This window comes from Garra rufa, chromosome 20 (genome assembly GCF_049309525.1).
Source record: "Garra rufa chromosome 20, GarRuf1.0, whole genome shotgun sequence".
Lineage (NCBI taxonomy): Eukaryota > Metazoa > Chordata > Actinopteri > Cypriniformes > Cyprinidae > Garra > Garra rufa.
In genome coordinates this window covers 18,442,810-18,462,437 of record NC_133380.1, presented here as the reverse complement: position 1 = coordinate 18,462,437, position 19,628 = coordinate 18,442,810, and the positions used below count along the sequence as shown (strand labels likewise).

The 19,628-nt window shown below is 37.6% G+C and overlaps 1 protein-coding gene across 1 annotated transcript in view; it reads right to left on the bottom strand.

Annotated features, from left to right (window-relative positions):
* pik3c2b (phosphatidylinositol-4-phosphate 3-kinase, catalytic subunit type 2 beta) overlaps positions 1–6,633 on the bottom strand; it is a 63,346-nt gene extending 56,713 nt beyond the window's left edge. Inside the window, exon 1 of the mRNA XM_073825379.1 lies at positions 6,399–6,633. The gene's annotated coding sequence lies outside the window, so the exon portion shown is untranslated. The remainder of the gene's footprint in view (positions 1–6,398) is intronic.
* Positions 6,634–19,628: the final 12,995 nt, after the last annotated feature.

The following is a 19,628-nucleotide window of genomic DNA, read 5'->3' as shown; positions in this document are numbered from 1 at the left end:
GAAACTAATTAGTAAATTGAGCACAGAATTTAGTAAACTGAGGGAATAAATTAGTAAATTGTGAATACAATTTACTTAAAACGAGGAAACAAATTAGTAAATTGTGAGCACGATTTCCTTAAAACAAGGAAACTAATTAGTAAATTGAGCACAGAATTTAGTAAACTGAGGGAATAAATTAGTAAATTGTGAATACAATTTACTTAAAACGAGGAAACAAATTAGTAAATTGTGAGCACGATTTCCTTAAAACAAGGAAACTAATTAGTAAATTGAGCACAGAATTTAGTAAACTGAGGGAATAAATTAGTAAATTGTGAATACAATTTACTTAAAACGAGGAAACAAATTAGTAAATTGTGAGCACGATTTCCTTAAAATGAGGGAACAAATTAGTAAATCAAGCACATGAATAAACATAGTAAACAATTCAGGAAATCATAAGCACAACTTCCTTAAACGAGAGAATAAATTAGTAAATCATGGCCACGATTTCCTTAAAACAAGAGAACAAATTAGTAAATTGAGCACACAACTTCCTTAAAACGAGGGAACGAATTAGTAAATTAAGTGCACAAAAACCAAGGGAACGAAATAGTAAATCAAGCGCACAATTTTTAACCGAGGGAACGAATTAGTAAATCGTGGGCACAGTTTCCTTAAAACGAGGGAACGAATGAGTAAATCAAGTGTACGATTTAGTAAACTGAGGGAACAAATTAGTAAATCGTGAACACAATTTCCTTAAAACGAGAAACAAATTAGTAAAGCGATCGCAGGATTTTGTAAACCAAAGGAGCAAATTAGTAAATCGTGGGCACAGTTTCCTTTAATCGAAAAAATAAATGAGTAAATAGAGTGTACGATTTAGTAAACTGATGGAACAAATTAGTAAATTGTGTGGACAATTAACTTAAAATGAGGGAACGAATTAGTAAATCAAGCGTATGATTTAGTAAACCGAGGGAACGAATTAGTAAATCGTGAACGCAATTTACGCAAAACCAAAGGGAACAAAATAGATAATTGAGTGCACAATTTACTTGGATTAGTACATTTAGAAACGGACATTGTATTGTGGTCAATCACTACAGCAAACCTCTCCTCAACATTAAATTTAACAGTGTTTTTAAATCATATGTGTTTCTGTGAGAGGTAAAAGTAATGTAAACTCAAGAATATGGGAAACCGGTCTGAACAATTAAACATCCTATCTTTCTTGTCCAAGACACCACTAAATGTAAAAATCTTCAATATCAGCTAATATAGTACAGATACAGCAAGCAATTCTAGTATATACAAATGGCTAAGCAAATAATTACAAAAAGACAGAACCATTCAACTAATAAAGCTCTTGAACTATTTATGGATCAAAGTGCCAGATGCTAGAAAGTAGTGCACATGTGTGACTCTGACTTTGATTGTCTTTGCCTCTGATCATCTGGCTCTTATTGTCTGTGCTTGCTCAGCAAAAGACAGAGCCAAGCTGATCTTTATTTTTCAGCACAGTCATCAGTGCAACGCAGGTTCTTCTGCAGCACAACAAGTCCTCCGCAGTGGGGGGAAGCCGTTCTCTCTCCTAGAAGGAGACTGATGTGCCATATTAAGAGGCTGTTCCTGGGGAGTCACAGCTGGACAGATGCTAAGCTTCGAATTCAAATCGACCTGAAGACCTGCTGAGTGCTGCTCAAATGGATTTAGCATTCAATCAGCCTCGTAACATGTGCCATGACACAGCTGCCGCCCTATAGAGACACTCAACCATTGGGCTTGATGGTCATCTAGTTCTGCACAATGGCAAACAGGTTCAGCTTGGAAGGTCTAAGGTCAAACGACTGATTTTCTGCAAGAACGGTAATAGTTACAAAAAAGTATACCACTTTGTATAAAGTTATATGGACCGTGACTAAACTAAGAGGTTCAAAATGACAGTTCTGTCATCATTTACACACTCTCATGTCATTCCAAATCTGTAAGACTTCAGAACACAAACGAAAATTATTTTTGTCCATATAATTAAAGTCAATGGGGTCCATAACAACATCACTGGACTTTCATATTTTCATTTTTAGGTGAACTTTTTCTTTAATTTCATGGCAATCTGTGACCTGTTGTTTCCTTCATAATGTGTCAACGGTGGTAGGGGGTCTGTTTCCTCCTCTTACAAACACAACTGTAGGAAATTCTCACACCCTACACTAGAAGATTGGCACCGGAACAAAAGACCGAAGAGGAAGCAGAAAGGCATCTGTTTGACAGACATTGCTGGACCTGTCCATCGCTCCACATTTTGACCCCATTTAGCATCCCAAAAAATGTGAAAACCCACATGCCTCTGGTCATCTCTGGCCATCTTCATCTGAATAAATGAAGTAAAATAAACAAAATGTGTTTTCCAGATCAACAAAGGAGATGGAAGCAGCGACCTGGCTGTGAGTTTTAGGCCTTCCATCAGCAACTCATCCAGTGACTTGTTTAGTTTCTGCTGGGCTGAACATGTGTACATATGGAGATCAGTGTAAACAAAGAGGACTAAGCACATCACACTGTTTTCAAACCAGGTGTGATGTGACACGTTTACAGAAAATCATCTGTCTTTCTACACTGATAGTGAAATGCTGCTTGATGCCTCACAATCACAGCCAGTCAGAACTTATTTGATGCTTAACATACAGTTGAAATCAAAAGTTTACATACACTTTGCAGAATCCGCTAAATGTTAATTATTTTACCAAAATAAGAGGGATCATTCAAAATGCATGTTATTTTTTATTTAGTACTGACCTGAATAAGATATTTCACATAAAAGACGTTTACATATATTCCACAAGAGAAAATACTAGTTGAATTTATAAAAATCACCCCGTTCAAAAGTTTACATACACTTGTTTCTTAATACTGTGTTGTTACCTGAATGTCTAACAATGACTGTATGACTGTTCACCGAGGACAACTGAAAGACTCATATGCAACTACTACAGAGGTTCAAACACTCACTGATGCTTTAGAAGAAAACACAATACATTAAGAGCTGGGGGGTTACAACTTTTTGAATTTGAAGATCAGGGTAAATTTGACTTATTTTGTCTTCTGGGAAACATATAAGTATCTTCTAGGTTCTGAAGGGCAGTACTAAATGAAAAAATATATATTTAGGCAAAATTAGAAAAATGTACACATCTTCATTCTGTTCAAAAGTTTTCACCCCTGGCTTTTAATGCATGGTTTTTCCTTCTGGAGCATCAGTGAAGCGTTTGAACCTTCTGTAATAGTTGCATATGAGTCCCTTAGTTGTCCTCAGTGTGAAAAGATTGATCTCAAAATCATACAGTCATTGTTGGAAAGGGTTCAAATTCACAAAAATGCTGAAAAAAAACAAAGAATTTGTGGGACCTGAAGGATTTTTCTAAAGAACAGCGGACAGTTCAACAGTTCAGGACAAACAGGGGATTCATAAACAGCGAATAACTATCACTAAACAAAAAAACACAGCTGTGGCTCATCCATATAACAACACAGTATTAAGAATCAAGTGTATGTAAACTTTTGAACGGGGTAATTTCTATAAATTCAATTTATTTTCTCTTGTATACTATATGTAAATGTATTTTATTTGAAATATCTTATTTAGGTCAGTACTAAATAGAAAATAACATGCATTTTGCATAATCCCTCTTATTTTGGTAAAATATTGAACATTTTGCAGATTCTGCAAGGTGTATATAAACGTTTGATTTCAACTGATTTCAAAGTTTCTTCTCTGACACAAAAGAGAAGAAACTGTTCATTAAAGTCATAATTTTTGTTTTCTTTGCATACAAAAAGTATTCTCGCAGCTTCATAAAATTATAGTTGAACCACTGATGTTACATGGACTATTTCATCGATGTCCTTACTACCTTTCTGGTCCTTGATTGTGTCAGAAACGCAGAAATACAAACTAAACAACCAATAAAATGGCCTATTGCTCAACGTTTGTTGTGAACATAAATGTTCACAACAAAACTTGGGATTAACATGGACAAACACGCCTGCTTAGGACATAGTGTTAGAGTCATCTTCCGGTCAGTTATGCACGTAAACATTCTTGTGCAAAAACACTTCTGAAAAACCAGATGTGTTTGTAAACAGCGTTCTCAGGCACCAACAGATGGACTGCACCAACATCAATGCATCTCCTTCTAGACTGCCTTTTTGGGGCTGTCCTCCATTCCCAGGAACATCGGCCTCCCGTAGGCTTCCTATGCAGAGTCTCATGACTGAGCTTTGGCCGGAGGGGTGCAGCAAGACAGGAGGGGTGGCAAGGAGGGTGGATCTGCATTGTTTCACAGGGACCCCAGGCCAGCCAGATACAGGCCCCCGGAATCAATCCCCTGCTGGGATATAATCCCATTCAATCAGGGGTGGCTCCCAGATTGGCCGAACAAAGGACAGGGAGGAGTGAGGGCAGCCGCGTCACGTGAGGCAGGGCCGACTCAGACACGTTCACACGGCTCGGGGAACCAAAGACAAAGAGACCGCTGTCATCCCTGTCCCCCATATACACCCCTCCCCCAACACACCCACCCAACAACAAATATCACACAGCTCACTCCATGCCTAGGGTGTTCGCTTATGCTAGTTCCAGCTGATCAGGGCTTGTGCACCGTATGCTGGGGTCTTCCATCATCAATACGCCTCTCTTCCTGTGGCGTTCCCACCCTAATATTGGTTCAAAGACCTCTAGACTAGCCGACTCTGCTGCGATCTGACAGGCAGATGGTGGTGAGCTAGCCTGCGATCAGCCAATGAGGTAACATTCAGCTTCTGTGGCATCCAAGTCAGAGGAAAATCAGCATTGACATTTGACACAAATACAAGCAAACTTCAAATGACATAAAAACTGTTAACACGAGACTTCCAATTTAGCAAAAACGGAAACAGAGATGAAAAGGGCCAAACTCAGAAACCGCAAATCCCAAAGGATGCCGACTCAACCAAACGCATGGCGCATCTGACCTGTTGCGAAGCAAGCGCCTGGACAACATCTTTAGAGTTCATAAACCACGGTTCTGGTTCTATGTGGTTTAAACTGATAAAACTGTTGCTTTTTACCCTGTCTGACAGGTCTTGGTGCACGGGTGGTTTCAGAAATACAATATGTGATATTTCGCACACTGAAAGACCTGAAACAGGTAATTGTCTGAGGCTGATTCCAGAATGCAGACTAAAATACAACACTGTGCTCATGCAGGGGAAGAAAGAAAACAAGGTTTTAATCAAAGGTGATGAATAACATTTTCTCTCTTAGTCACAAAGCACTACAAAACATTAGTGCAGCCAGTGCACCATGGTGATTCAGAAACAAGCGGAATTTTGAATCAAATTGACAGAGACTAAACCCAAATTGCGGTCACTGTGTCAAATACATGTACTTTTATGCATCAAAACACTGTATGGGAGTGTAAACATCTATCTTTCCTGTGCTTTGAGTTGCATAAACCTCATTGAGAACATTTTGTGTGAGTCAGTATAATCAATGCAAACACTTGACTGTAAAATACAGTTAAGACTCACATAAATTAAAGCTTGAGGTGCGTCATAAAGCTTGTGATGCTTACTGTATGCATTTTCCAAAAAGTCTGCATTATTTGTTTTATGAGCGCAAGCACAGTACTTTTGCCAAGATTTGTTCTTATTTTTCTTATGGTTATAAACAAGGCTCGTTATTCAATGATATCCTATATAAACTTTATATATAGTATATAAACCAAGCATTTTTAGTTTTCTGATTTAACTGTAATTTAATGCATTGTAACTTAAATTATACTTATTTACGATATGTATTTTATATATTTATACTATATATGTGATTATATATACTCATTTTGATGACTATAACTTAATGTCATATGCAGTAAAGAGATTTTTTTATATAATTAGAAAAAACATGCAATATCGTTGCATAGAATCATTTTTTAAATAGTATTTCTTTTTTAAATAACAAAACCAACAACAATATAATAATAAGAGTAATCTTATCTAACCAAACGTTCCCTCTGTTTTGATACACATTTCATCCATAAGAGTGTATTATTAAACAAACGTCTTTTAAAAATAATATATGTTTGAGGTCAGGAGCCCAAACTTGCCAAGTCGATATCTACCGAGTCGTTTTGAAATAGAAACATGCGATATTATGAGCAAAACTGCGGCGGTCAAACGCCTCTGAATGTTTCAACCAGCTCTTAAATGTTAGATTTAGAGCAGCGCTAGAGTGTTTCGTTCTCAGGTCGAGAGAAGCTCAATCCAACACAAAGATTTCAGGAAAATTTACAGTCACTGCGCAAAACAGCTGGTCGTATATAAATACGAAGCGTTTGTCACAGATATAGTGAAGGAAAGAGCACATCACATACCGTGTACACGGCCTCTCCAGCGCCAGTGTCATAGTCCTTTTCGTTTATTCTCAGGCTCAATCGTTGTTCTTTGATAGATGGTGATCAGACGGCCGTTTCCGGTGTCCAGTGGCAGAAGATCGTGCATTGATCAGGGCCAAATCACAAGCGCGTCTCTGTTAATCCATATGAGACGCACGCTCTTTCCTCCCTCTCTCTGTGTGTGTGTTTGTCTGACCGGGTTGTTTGATTGGCGACTTGCGCTGTGGATTTCGCCTTCAAAGCTCACAGCCGCCTGTTCTTATTAGAGAATGTGTACAGACCGGGGATTCAGGTTGAGAGGAACAATAGCAGACTCTGGTGGAAAATACGGGTCACTGCATGCCATCATGATGCCTGACATCAAACACTTCAGTAGAACTTAAGGGACTTTTTCTTCCTGCTAAAACCGAAAGCTGTAACAATAATTAAAAAAGAGGAAATGAGTATTTATATTCTATGATATAAACATACAAACTTAAAATGTTGCCATGTAAATTAGGCCTAGATAGAGCCACATACTGTATATGGAGGCCAAATATGAGGCCTACTTAGGAAGGAAGCATGCATGAAAAAATGGGAAAAAGCAATTATTAATCCCTTACACATTTTTGTAAGGGACACTAACTAACAGAGTTGAAGATCATTTATATTATGTATCCAAAACATGACTACCCTGTTGAAAAAAACAGCATATGCTGGTTAAGTATGTTTTGATGCTGGTGTGCTAGTTTAAACTGGTCCTTTGCTGGTTTAAACTGGTCCTTTGCTGGTTTATACTGGTCCTTTGCTGGTTTAAGCTGGTCCTTTGCTGGTTTATACTGGTCCTTTGCTGGTTTAAGATGGTCCTTTGCTGGTTTATACTGGTCCTTTGCTGGTTTACTCTGGTCCTTTGCTGGTTTAAGCTGGTCCTTTGCTGGTTTATACTGGTCCTTTGCTGGTTTACTCTGGTCCTTTGCTGGTTTACGCTGGTCCTTTTGCAGGTTTATGCTAGTCCTTTGCTGGTTTATGCTGGTCCTTTGCTGGTTTAAGCTGGTCCTTTGCTGGTTTATACTGGTCCTTTGCTGGTTTACTCTGGTCCTTTGCTGGTTTAAGCTGGTCCTTTGCTGGTTTATACTGGTCCTTTGCTGGTTTATACTGGTCCTTTGCTGGTTTATGCTGGTCCTTTGCTGGTTTAAGCTGGTCCTTTGCTGGTTTATACTGGTCCTTTGCTGGTTTACTCTGGTCCTTTGCTGGTTTAAGCTGGTCCTTTGCTGGTTTATACTGGTCCTTTGCTGGTTTATACTGGTCCTTTGCTGGTTTATGCTGGTCCCTTGCTGGTTTATACTGGTCCTTTGCTGGTTTATGCTGGTCCCTTGCTGGTTTATACTGGTCCTTTGCTGGTTTATGCTGGTCCCTTGCTGGTTTATACTGGTCCTTTGCTGGTTTACGCTGGTCCTTTTGCAGGTTTATGCTAGTCCTTTGCTGGTTTATGCTGGTCCTTTGCTGGTTTACTCTGGTCCTTTGCTGGTTTACGCTGGTCCTTTGCTGGTTTATACTGGTCCTTTGCTGGTTTACTCTGGTCCTTTGCTGGTTTACGCTGGTCCTTTGCTGGTTTATACTGGTCCTTTGCTGGTTTACTCTGGTCCTTTGCTGGTTTACGCTGGTCCTTTGCTGGTTTATACTGGTCCTTTGCTGGTTTACTCTGGTCCTTTGCTGGTTTACGCTGGTCCTTTTGCAGGTTTATGCTAGTCCTTTGCTGGTTTATGCTGGTCCTTTGCTGGTTTACTCTGGTCCTTTGCTGGTTTACGCTGGTCCTTTGCTGGTTTATACTGGTCCTTTGCTGGTTTACTCTGGTCCTTTGCTGGTTTACGCTGGTCCTTTGCTGGTTTATACTGGTCCTTTGCTGGTTTACTCTGGTCCTTTGCTGGTTTACGCTGGTCCTTTGCTGGTTTATACTGGTCCTTTGCTGGTTTACTCTTGTCCTTTGCTGGTTTACGCTGGTCGTTTTGCAGGTTTATGCTGGTCCTTTGCTGGTTTACTCTGGTCCTTTGCTGGTTTATACTGGTCCTTTGCTGGTTTATACTGGTCCTTTGCTGGTTTACTCTGGTCCTTTGCTGGTTTACGCTGGTCCTTTTGCAGGTTTATGCTAGTCCTTTGCTGGTTTATGCTGGTCCTTTGCTGGTTTATACTGGTCCTTTGCTGGTTTATACTGGTCCTTTGCTGGTTTACGCTGGTCCTTTGCTGGTTTATACTGGTCCTTTGCTGGTTTACGCTGGTCCTTTGCTGGTTTACTCTGGTCCTTTGCTGGTTTACGCTGGTCCTTTGCTGGTTTACTCTGGTCCTTTGCTGGTTTACGCTGGTCCTTTTGCAGGTTTATGCTAGTCCTTTGCTGGTTTATGCTGGTCCTTTGCTGGTTTATACTGGTCCTTTGCTGGTTTATACTGGTCCTTTGCTGGTTTACGCTGGTCCTTTGCTGGTTTATACTGGTCCTTTGCTGGTTTACGCTGGTCCTTTTGCAGGTTTATGCTAGTCCTTTGCTGGTTTATGCTGGTCCTTTGCTGGTTTACTCTGGTCCTTTGCTGGTTTACGCTGGTCCTTTTGCAGGTTTATGCTAGTCCTTTGCTGGTTTATGCTGGTCCTTTGCTGGTTTATACTGGTCCTTTGCTGGTTTATACTGGTCCTTTGCTGGTTTACGCTGGTCCTTTGCTGGTTTATACTGGTCCTTTGCTGGTTTACGCTGGTCCTTTTGCAGGTTTATGCTAGTCCTTTGCTGGTTTATGCTGGTCCTTTGCTGGTTTATACTGGTCCTTTGCTGGTTTATACTGGTCCTTTGCTGGTTTACGCTGGTCCTTTGCTGGTTTATGCTGGTCCTTTGCAGGTCCTTTGCTGGTTTACTCTGGTCCTTTGCTGGTTTACGCTGGTCCTTTGCTGGTTTATGCTAGTCCTTTGCTGGTTTACTCTGGTCCTTTGCTGGTTTACGCTGGTCCTTTGCTGGTTTATGCTGGTCCTTTGCTGGTTTACTCTGGTCCTTTGCTGGTTTACGCTGGTCCTTTGCTGGTTTATGCTAGTCCTTTGCTGGTTTATACTGGTCCTTTGCTGGTTTATACTGGTCCTTTGCTGGTTTACGCTGGTCCTTTGCTGGTTTATGCTAGTCCTTTGCTGGTTTATACTGGTCCTTTGCTGGTTTATACTGGTCCTTTGCTGGTTTATACTGGTCCTTTGCTGGTTTACGCTGGTCCTTTGCTGGTTTATGCTGGTCCTTTGCAGGTTTATGCTAGTCCTTTGCTGGTTTATACTGGTCCTTTGCTGGTTTATACTGGTCCTTTGCTGGTTTACGCTGGTCCTTTGCTGGTTTATGCTAGTCCTTTGCTGGTTTATGCTGGTCCTTTGCTGGTTTACGCTGGTCCTTTGCTGGTTTATGCTAGTCTTTTGCTGGTTTATACTGGTCCTTTGCTGGTTTATACTGGTCCTTTGCTGGTTTACGCTGGTCCTTTGCTGGTTTACGCTGGTCCTTTGCTGGTTTATGCTGGTCCTTTGCAGGTCCTTTGCTGGTTTACTCTGGTCCTTTGCTGGTTTACGCTGGTCCTTTGCTGGTTTATGCTAGTCCTTTGCTGGTTTATGCTGGTCCTTTGCAGGTTTATGCTGGTCCTTTGCTGGTTTACTCTGGTCCTTTGCTGGTTTATACTGGTCCTTTGCTGGTTTATACTGGTCCTTTGCTGGTTTACTCTGGTCCTTTGCTGGTTTACGCTGGTCCTTTTGCAGGTTTATGCTAGTCCTTTGCTGGTTTATGCTGGTCCTTTGCTGGTTTATACTGGTCCTTTGCTGGTTTATACTGGTCCTTTGCTGGTTTACGCTGGTCCTTTGCTGGTTTATACTGGTCCTTTGCTGGTTTACGCTGGTCCTTTGCTGGTTTATGCTGGTCCTTTGCAGGTCCTTTGCTGGTTTACGCTGGTCCTTTGCTGGTTTATGCTAGTCCTTTGCTGGTTTATGTTGGTCCTTAGCTGGCTTATGCTGGTCCTTTGCTGGTCCTTTGCTGGTTTATGCTGGTCCTTTGCAGGTCCTTTGCTGGTTTACGCTGGTCCTTTTGCAGGTTTATGCTAGTCCTTTGCTGGTTTACTCTGGTCCTTTGCTGGTTTACGCTGGTCCTTTGCTGGTTTATACTGGTCCTTTGCTGGTTTACTCTGGTCCTTTGCTGGTTTATACTGGTCCTTTGCTGGTTTACTCTGGTCCTTTGCTGGTTTACGCTGGTCCTTTGCTGGTTTATGTTGGTCCTTTGCTGGTTTACGCTGGTTTACTCTGGTCCTTTGCTGGTTTATGTTGGTCCTTTGCTGGTTTACGCTGGTTTACGCTGGTCTTTTGCTGGTTTATGCTAGTCCTTTGCTGGTTTATGCTAGTCCTTTGCTGGTTTATGCTGATCCTTAGCTGGTTTATGCTGGTCCTTTGCTGGTTTATGCTGGTCCTTTGCAGGTCCTTTGCTGGTTTATGCTGGTCCTTGACCAGCAACATGACCAGCTAAGGACCAGCATAAACCAGCAAAGGACCAGCATAAACCAGCTAAAACCAGCCTCCCAACATCAAAACATACATAACCAGCATATGCTGTTTTTTTCAACAGGGTATAAAAATGTATCAAACGCAGCATTCTTCAATATAAAACCTTGAATATCAAAACAACAAACCTCATAGACTATACACTGACTAGACAAGCACAACTGACAAACCAAACATACACATCCACTATAGAGGGTTTGCACTTAAGTCACGATTTAGTTAGTTACTCAAGCATGTGGCTATACTGGAGATACTCAGATGTAAACAACAGCATGGATTGCATGGTTAGGTCCAGTACTACTGAATACTTTTCTGCTAATTTATGCTGTCTAAACCATGGAAAAAACATGTGGAAGCTGCTAACCCTGCTGAAAAAAAAAAAACAGCTAATACCAGCCTAGGCTGGTTGGCTGGTCTTAGCTGGTTTAAGCTGGAAGTAGCTGGTTTTAGCTGGTGGTCTCCCAGCCTGACCAGCTTGACCAGCCTGGCCAGCCTGGGAAAGTGGCCAAAACCCCTCTAAAACCAGCCTGCTGACCAGCTATGGCCAGCTAAAACCAGGCTGGTTGACCAGAAGAAGGATAGGATGCAATATTTTGACAAACTAGTTAATAAGTGGTAAAGATAAGTATTAATTAAGATATTAGCCTAATATTTCACCTTCCTGACTGGAAATTATAAGAACAAACACAAATGTTGTCAAGATTCTTGCTTTGGAAATCCTGGTTCAGTTTGGCCAACCACAAACGCCTTTTGTTCCTTCAACAGTTTTTGCACTCTGCTCCTTGATTTGATATAACTTTTGTCAGTCTATAGTACTTCAAATGTTTTCCCCGAGCGATTAGTACAGCCCAAAACATGACAATAATTGACCATTTTCAGCAGCAATAATCAGCAAATTATACAAGTTTCATTTGGTTCATTGGCATTGTTTACATTTAGTGCCACCAATATGGCCGATTGATGACATGTTGTGAAAACACTGTATAAAACCTAATCAAATCGACCAACAATATGTATCTGGTACACAAGGGAAATTCAGCTAAAACACAACACAGACTAATTCAGCACATTATAGATTTCTTAAAAGAAAATATAAAATACTACATCAGACACCAGAGACAACTCTCACTATAAGCTAGGACCAGAGCTGTGGAAAAGGGGAGACACAAAAATAGTTAGAAACCAGATGATGACAGATTCAGTGAACACTACACAATAAGTGAGGTCAGACAGAAATGCATTATCGTGTAATATAACAAATACAATGTTTGCTCAAGCGTGTACTTGTTTTCCTAAATGATACCGTGGCGCCATCTTGTGGCAAGAGCCCTCAGTAAACACCATGGGATTTCTGCTACCTTTATCAGTTTTATCCATAGACTGTAGGTTTTATCAGAGTCTAGCACTGTTGTTATTGTTAACTAAGGCCTGTTCACACCAAGAACGATAACAATAAGATAACTATACTAACGTCCACACCAGCGGACGATAGCTATCGTCTGTTTATGTTTTTAAACGTTTTTGTCGCTCAACAGCTAGAAAAAAATAGTTCTGAAAAAAGTCATATCGTTTTTCTGTGCCTTTATCGTTATAGCTGTGGTGTGGACTCTTCTGTTCTTTAATATTGAGAACGATTTCGTTATCGTTATCCTTGTAGTTATCGTCCTTTGTTTGAACAGGCCATTAAAGCTATTAAAATAGTTTTTATTAATTGAAATTAACTAAGATATACACTAACAAAAAATGTTAGTCAATCTAAAATTGAATTTAAAGCTAAATATAAATAATTAAAAATAATTAAAATATCAATAAGATAATAAAATAACATATAATAATCTAAAAGTAATACAAATGACTAAAATACACACCAAAATACTAAAACTACAGACACCCAACCATAACTAAAAATACATTCTAATTCATAATATTAATTGATATTGTAATGGTATACTGTAAACAATTGACTATAAAATTAAATAATACAAAAATAACAGTGTTTGTTAGTTCACAAACCAATTTTTTAGTTAGGTAATTTGACACTGATAACTTAATATAATTAAAATATAGTTTATTGTGATTCCACACTACCAGTCAAAAGTTTTTCTGCTCACTAAGCCTGCATTTATTTGATCCACAGTGCAGCAAAAATCGTAAATATTTTTACTATTTAAATGAACTGTTTCCTATTTAAATATATTTTAAAATTTAATTAATTTCAAAGCTGAATTTTTAGCATCATTACTCCAGCCATGTGATCCTTCAGAAATAATTCTAATATTCTAATTTGCTGCTATTATTATTATTATTATTATTATTATTATTATTAATTAATATTATTATTCTTATTATGTTGAAAACAGCTGAGTATACATTTTTTAAGGTTTCATTGATGAATAGAAAATATTTATCTGAAATAGAAATCTTTTATAACATTACAAAACTCTTTATCATCACATTTGATCAATTGAAAGCATCCTTGCTAAATAAAATGATTAATTTCTGTATTTTCTTTCCTAAAAAAAATATATGGACTCCATCACAAGCTTTTGAAAGGTATAGCATATAATGCCACAAAACCGTTTTATTTTGGGTAAATACTCATCTTTGGATCTTTCTATTCATCAAAGAATCCTGAAAACACTGTTTTGAATATTGATAATAATAATAATACAAATAATAAATGTTTATTGAACAACAAATCAGAATATTAGAATGATTTCTGAAGGATCATGTGACACTGAAGACTGAAGTAATGATGCTGAAAATGTAGCTTTGATCACAGGAATAAATTACATTTTTTAAATATATTCAAATATAAAGGAGTTATTTTAAATAGTAAAAATATTTCACAATAATACTGCTTTTGCTGTATTTTGGATCAAATAAATGCAGGCTTGGTGAGCAGAAAAACATAAAAACACAAAATCCTGTTTACAAACTTTCGACTGGTAATGTACAACTTTTGCTACTTGTACTAAAGTAAACTGACATTTAAAGACAAATGTTTATTTATTTATTTGTTTACCCAAAAGTACTGTGGTCATATTACAGTAATGTTATCAAATGTTATTACCATTTTGACATAGTAGTACTATGGGTACTGAATAATTAGATTATTCATATACCATGATAAGTGCCCTCCAAACATATGTTGTTACATATGTGTTATCAAGCTACATGTTCTACTGTAGCAGGCCAATACCATGATATCATTTTACTATGAAGCAAACATGATTTAGTCAATATTAGTCGTACTGTAATGCTTTTTGTGGCCACTGGAGGCAGTACAAGAGTACACGTGTGCAGTGCACACAACAGTAACTGCAGGGAGGTTTGACCTGTACATTGTGTGACCTTGCTTGGCATACACTGCGTTAAAACCTTGACAGCAGGGTACTGAGCAGTTTCATTTTGTATTCCAAACATCACAGTGAAGTCTGTCAGTGGCCTGGCAAATCTGTATATAATGTGGGAATAGCAGTGCAGGCCTTTGTCTTCAAGGTTTAGTATGCAAGATTGACTTTTGCAAGCTGAGGAGCCTGGAACAAACTGCAGGCTGCATACAAGATTAGATTTCCCAGCAGCGTCCAGTATATTTGTCCATAGGTAATCTTTAAACTTCTCAGAGACTTTTTTCTGCATATTTATTTTTTTAATATTAGTCTATAAGCTAATAGTAGTGTTTTAAAACTCAGTTGTAGGGCCTCTGGAATAGAATTTGGAGCTAATGCTCACTGAGTTTCTCCAATTACTTCTTATCTAATACATGCAGTTTTAATATTAAAAACTGCTTTTTATAATCATCTCTGTAGTTGTTTATGTGTAAAGGTCTATTAGTAGATAATGTCTAGAAGTTGGTATGCTGTGTCTATTGATGTTTGTGCATTTCTGATGCGTATAATACTCTTAAATGGAGATACGCGTTCAAGGAGGATAGTCTGTGTGGCGCTGTTCATGTAGGCTACATGCGTGATGTTGAACTTGGCCAGTGTCACTATATTGTAATGGATGATGTAAAGTTCCCTATCAAAGAGCGCTGTGTGTTTGGAACAGAAGGCCATTGATAAAGAAAGAGTATGTCTCAGCCTATCATGATAAAGATATTGTTTTGAATAATAAAGTGCACTATCTATTTTGTAAACTAAACTAACTTACAATATATATAAGTTTGACTCTGAATTCTATTATGCTCACCAAGGATGCATTTATTTGATAAATAAATAAATCGACTCTGTAATAATAGATTACATATACACTACCAGACAAAAGTTTTTGAACAGTAAGATTTTGAATGTTGTTAAAGAAGTCTTTTCTGCTCACAAAGCCTGCATTTATTTAATCCAAAGTACAGCAAAACAGTAAATTTTTGAAATCTTTTTACTATTTAAAATAACTGTTTTCTATTTGAATATATTTTAGAATGCAATTTATTCCTGTGATCAAAGCTACATTTTTAGCATCATTGCTCCAGTCTTCAGTGTCACATAATCCTTCAGAAATCATTTTAATATCCTGATTTGCTGTTCAAGAAATATTTATTATTATTATTATCACTATTAAGGTAATTGTTTTCAAAAATTTTTCATGAACAGAAAGCATTTATTAGAAATAAAACGCTTTTTGGAGTCAGAAAGAAATTATAGAAATGAATACTTTTGTTTAGCAAGAATGAATTAAAATTTTTAAATTGATCAAAAGTGATGATAAAGATTTAATTTGACAAAGATATAAAGACAACGATTTCAGATAAATGCTGTTCTTCTGAACTTCGTATTTGCCAAAGAAACCTGAATACAATTCTACAATAATAATAATAATAATAATAATAATAATAATAATAATAATAATAATAATAATAATAATAATAAATGTTTATTGAGCAGCAAATCAGAATATTAGAATGATTTCTGAAGGATCATGTGACTGCAGTAATGATGCTGAAAATTCAGCTTTGAAATCACGGGAATAAATTGCATTTTAAAATATACTGTATATAAATAGGAAGCAAATATTTTAAATAGTAAAAATATTTCAAAATTTTACTGTTTTTGCTGTACTTTGGATCAGATAAATGCAGGTTTGGTGAGCAGAAGAGACTTAAAAAAACATTAAAAATCTTACTGTTCAAAAACTTTTGACTGGTAGTGTATATATGATGTGATATTTGAATAAATGCTAAATGTTTAGGAGCAATAGCATGAAACATTATTATTATTATTTGTTTTGAAATGCAAATTTATTTAGATTCTATCTATCTATCTATCTATCTATCTATCTATCTATCTATCTATCTATCTATCTATCTATCTATCTATCTATCTATCTATCTATCTATCTATCTATCTATCTATCTATCTATCTATCTATCTATCTTTTAGGTTAAATTTGTTTTTAGCCTTGAGTGTGTTTTAGCATATTTAGCTAGGCTATTATTAATAAATGCATTAATCACGTGGCATTAAACTGACGTTTGGTTTGTATGACGTTACTGAAGTGCAGCACGAATGCAGATGATCGGAACACCTGTCCGGCTGGAATCGGAGGCGCGCCCACAAGAGCGAGCGTGGGAAACGAGCGCGCGCTCTGAGAGGGACGCACAGACGGAGCGAAGCAAGGGAGGATATTACCCGCCTTTACCGCATTACAGCGCGTATGGGAGAACCACACTGCATCATATGTGGCCAAACCAAGCAGCGACACAGGTAAGAGAGCGATGTTATCACAGCACTGTCAGGGTTAATGAATTACAAGCAACTGGCCTTGTTCCACAGGAGATAATAAAAGCGGCTAGATTTGTGTTTCTTTAATACGGTCGCCGCTGCTGCTTCAGTAATCCTCCCGCATCCCGCGTGTTTCAGCCTCTCTGCGCATCCCTGAGTGATGCGGTCTTATTTCTGCTGCTCTGCGCAAATGATCACAGCCTGGAGGTACCGGCAATATCTCACGAAACGGTGGATAAATATAAACGCAGGCTCATTTAAAGTCACCATACAGATTTAGAGGAATAAACTCAGGCGTTTCGAGGCTGTCAAGTTAGTTGTTTTTGAGGCCGAATGCTGGCCAAGGATGCTGTAGGAAGTGAAAGTGTCATCGCCCCATCCAGGGCGCCTCTTGTAGCTCAAGGATATTGTGCGAACAGGACATTTGCTGCTGCGTTTCATTTCATGAGCAACCTTCAGGCCACATTTAATGGTAAATATTGCATTGTAATCTAAATCACTGTCTGTAAAGATGTTAGTTGTGCCTGTGTGGATCAAAACTTTGACATCTATCTATCTATCTATCTATCTATCTATCTATCTATCTATCTATCTATCTATCTATCTATCTATCTATCTATCTATCTAATCTGTTTTATATTTTTACATTAACAATTTAATCAGTATTCTGTTTATTAAAGCCAAGTATGAATCCCATCAAGTTAGTGTTTTTAAGCATTTCACATTGATTCCAAAATAATAAATACAACTAAAGGCAGTAACAATTTAAACAATATTTGTGAACTTATGTTCAGCTATTGTTTTTAATACTATTTTTGAATATTTTGTATCATCAGTCATCAAAGCTCAGTAAATATTGGTCACACACACAGAGATTTACTTTAAATTTCATTAAGCTCTCTAAAAACTTCCACAGATCATGTTTTCAGTCCATTTTAAGTCTTAATTTGAAGTAACAAAGTAGTTATATCTAAGTGTGTGAGTTGTTTATCTACTTTTTAAAATTAGTTTTCCCATTAACGGCATTATATTGTTCATTCAGACTGATTCGTGAACATGCACAAACACAAAGGTGGGATTTTTTGTATTAACCAATCACAGCTGGTCATAACCAGTAATATCCAATCATATCGAGTCTCTTAAATGACTTTCCTCCATTCATTCTCAATGGCCCCCCAAAAACTTACGGTAAGCTTTAGGGGGTCTGTTAAAACTCAATGGGCTCAGGGGAGGCAAGAGAGATGAACTACCAATGTAACTTTACCTGCTGGTGTCACTAAACATTGTTTCTTTAGAAAAACGAGTGATACGCTTTTGTAATATTGGAGTTCTTGTGATTGTGTACAATTCTGTTTGATCTTTGTCTTCACAACTCTGTATATCTGTAGGCCTACAGAGAGAAGGTTTCCATTTATAATCTTTGACTGCAGCTTTGGGAACTCAAAGCAGCTGAATTAGTCCACTCATTTTTTTTTCCATCATGAATTAAAGATGCAAAGCTGGCCACATCAGATGATATCGGTGGCCATGTGACCTGGCCAGGGCCCATATTCCCACTGAGTTGGACCATGCTCTGAATGATCCAGAGATGTACATGTCATCCCCCCATTCAGCAAGCTTTGTCATATTGTGTTGCAATCATTCATGGAGGTATTTTTCATGGAGCTTAACAGTTAGTGAAATTTGATAACCACTGGCAACCCGACAAAACTTTTCCGTCCTGATGAGGAATTTCTAAGGAGTAATTTAATGAGAACAGTGTCAGATTATATCTTGGATTTGTCCAAGCAGACACTGCTGCCTGCATTTTAACTAGTAACATAATCTAGTATAGCCTACATTCTAAAAAGTGAATGGAGGTTGAAGTTACAAATGTAATCAAGTCACCTTTATTTTTATAGCGCTTTGTATAATAACTCATATGCAACTTTCACAGAAGGTTTAAACACTAACTGATGCTCCAGAAGGAAAATGATGCATTAAGAGCCGGGGGTGTAAACTTTTGAACAGAATGAGGATATGTACATTTTTCTTATTTTGCCTAAATATCATTTTTTTTTAATTTAGTACTGCCCTTCAGAAGCTACAGAAGATACTTGCACGTGTCCCAGAAGTCAAAATAAGTTAAATTTACCCTGATCTTCAAATTCAAAAAGTTTTCACCCCCTTATTATGCATTGTGTTTTTCCTTCTAAAGCATCAGTGAGTGTTTAAACCTTCTGTAACAGTTGCATATGATTCTCTCAGTTGACCTCAGTGTGAAAAGATGGACCTCAAAATCATACAGTCATTGTTGGAAAGGGTTCAAATACACAAAAATGTTGAAAAACCAAAGAATTTGTGAAACCTGAAGGATTTTTCTGAAGGACAGCAGCCATTTTAACTGTTCAGGAACTATCACTAAGCACCCCCAACACCCCCCAGCTGTGGATCATTCAGGTAACAACACAATATTAAGAATCAAGAACAGAGTCATTGTTATAATTTGAACTATAATTTTCTCTTGTTGACTATATGTAAACTTTTATGTGAAATATCTTATTCAAGTCTGTACTAAATAAAAAAACTAAATGCAATTTGTATGATCCTTCATATTTTGGTAAAACAATTAACATTTTGCAGATTTTGCAAGGTGTATGCAAACTTTTGACCTCAACTGTAAGCATAATACATAGGCTACACAAGGAATTTTTTGTTTGAAAATAGATTTGCTTGTTTTTTTTTTTCCTTAAAAAGAAAGCAATAGAAACAATGAGGTAAACTTCAAACATAATAACAGTTTAGGTGTTAAATTTTAGAAGAATAAAAATGTATGGTTTTATCAAACCCAGTTCTGCTTCTAGTTCAGTGTCCATTCTCTGTAAGTCGCAGTGACTTCATCACACCACTAGATGATGATATTCCACTCGTTTTCTATTGCTAGCTTTGAGTATGTTGCTGTTTAATCCCCAGGAAGCAT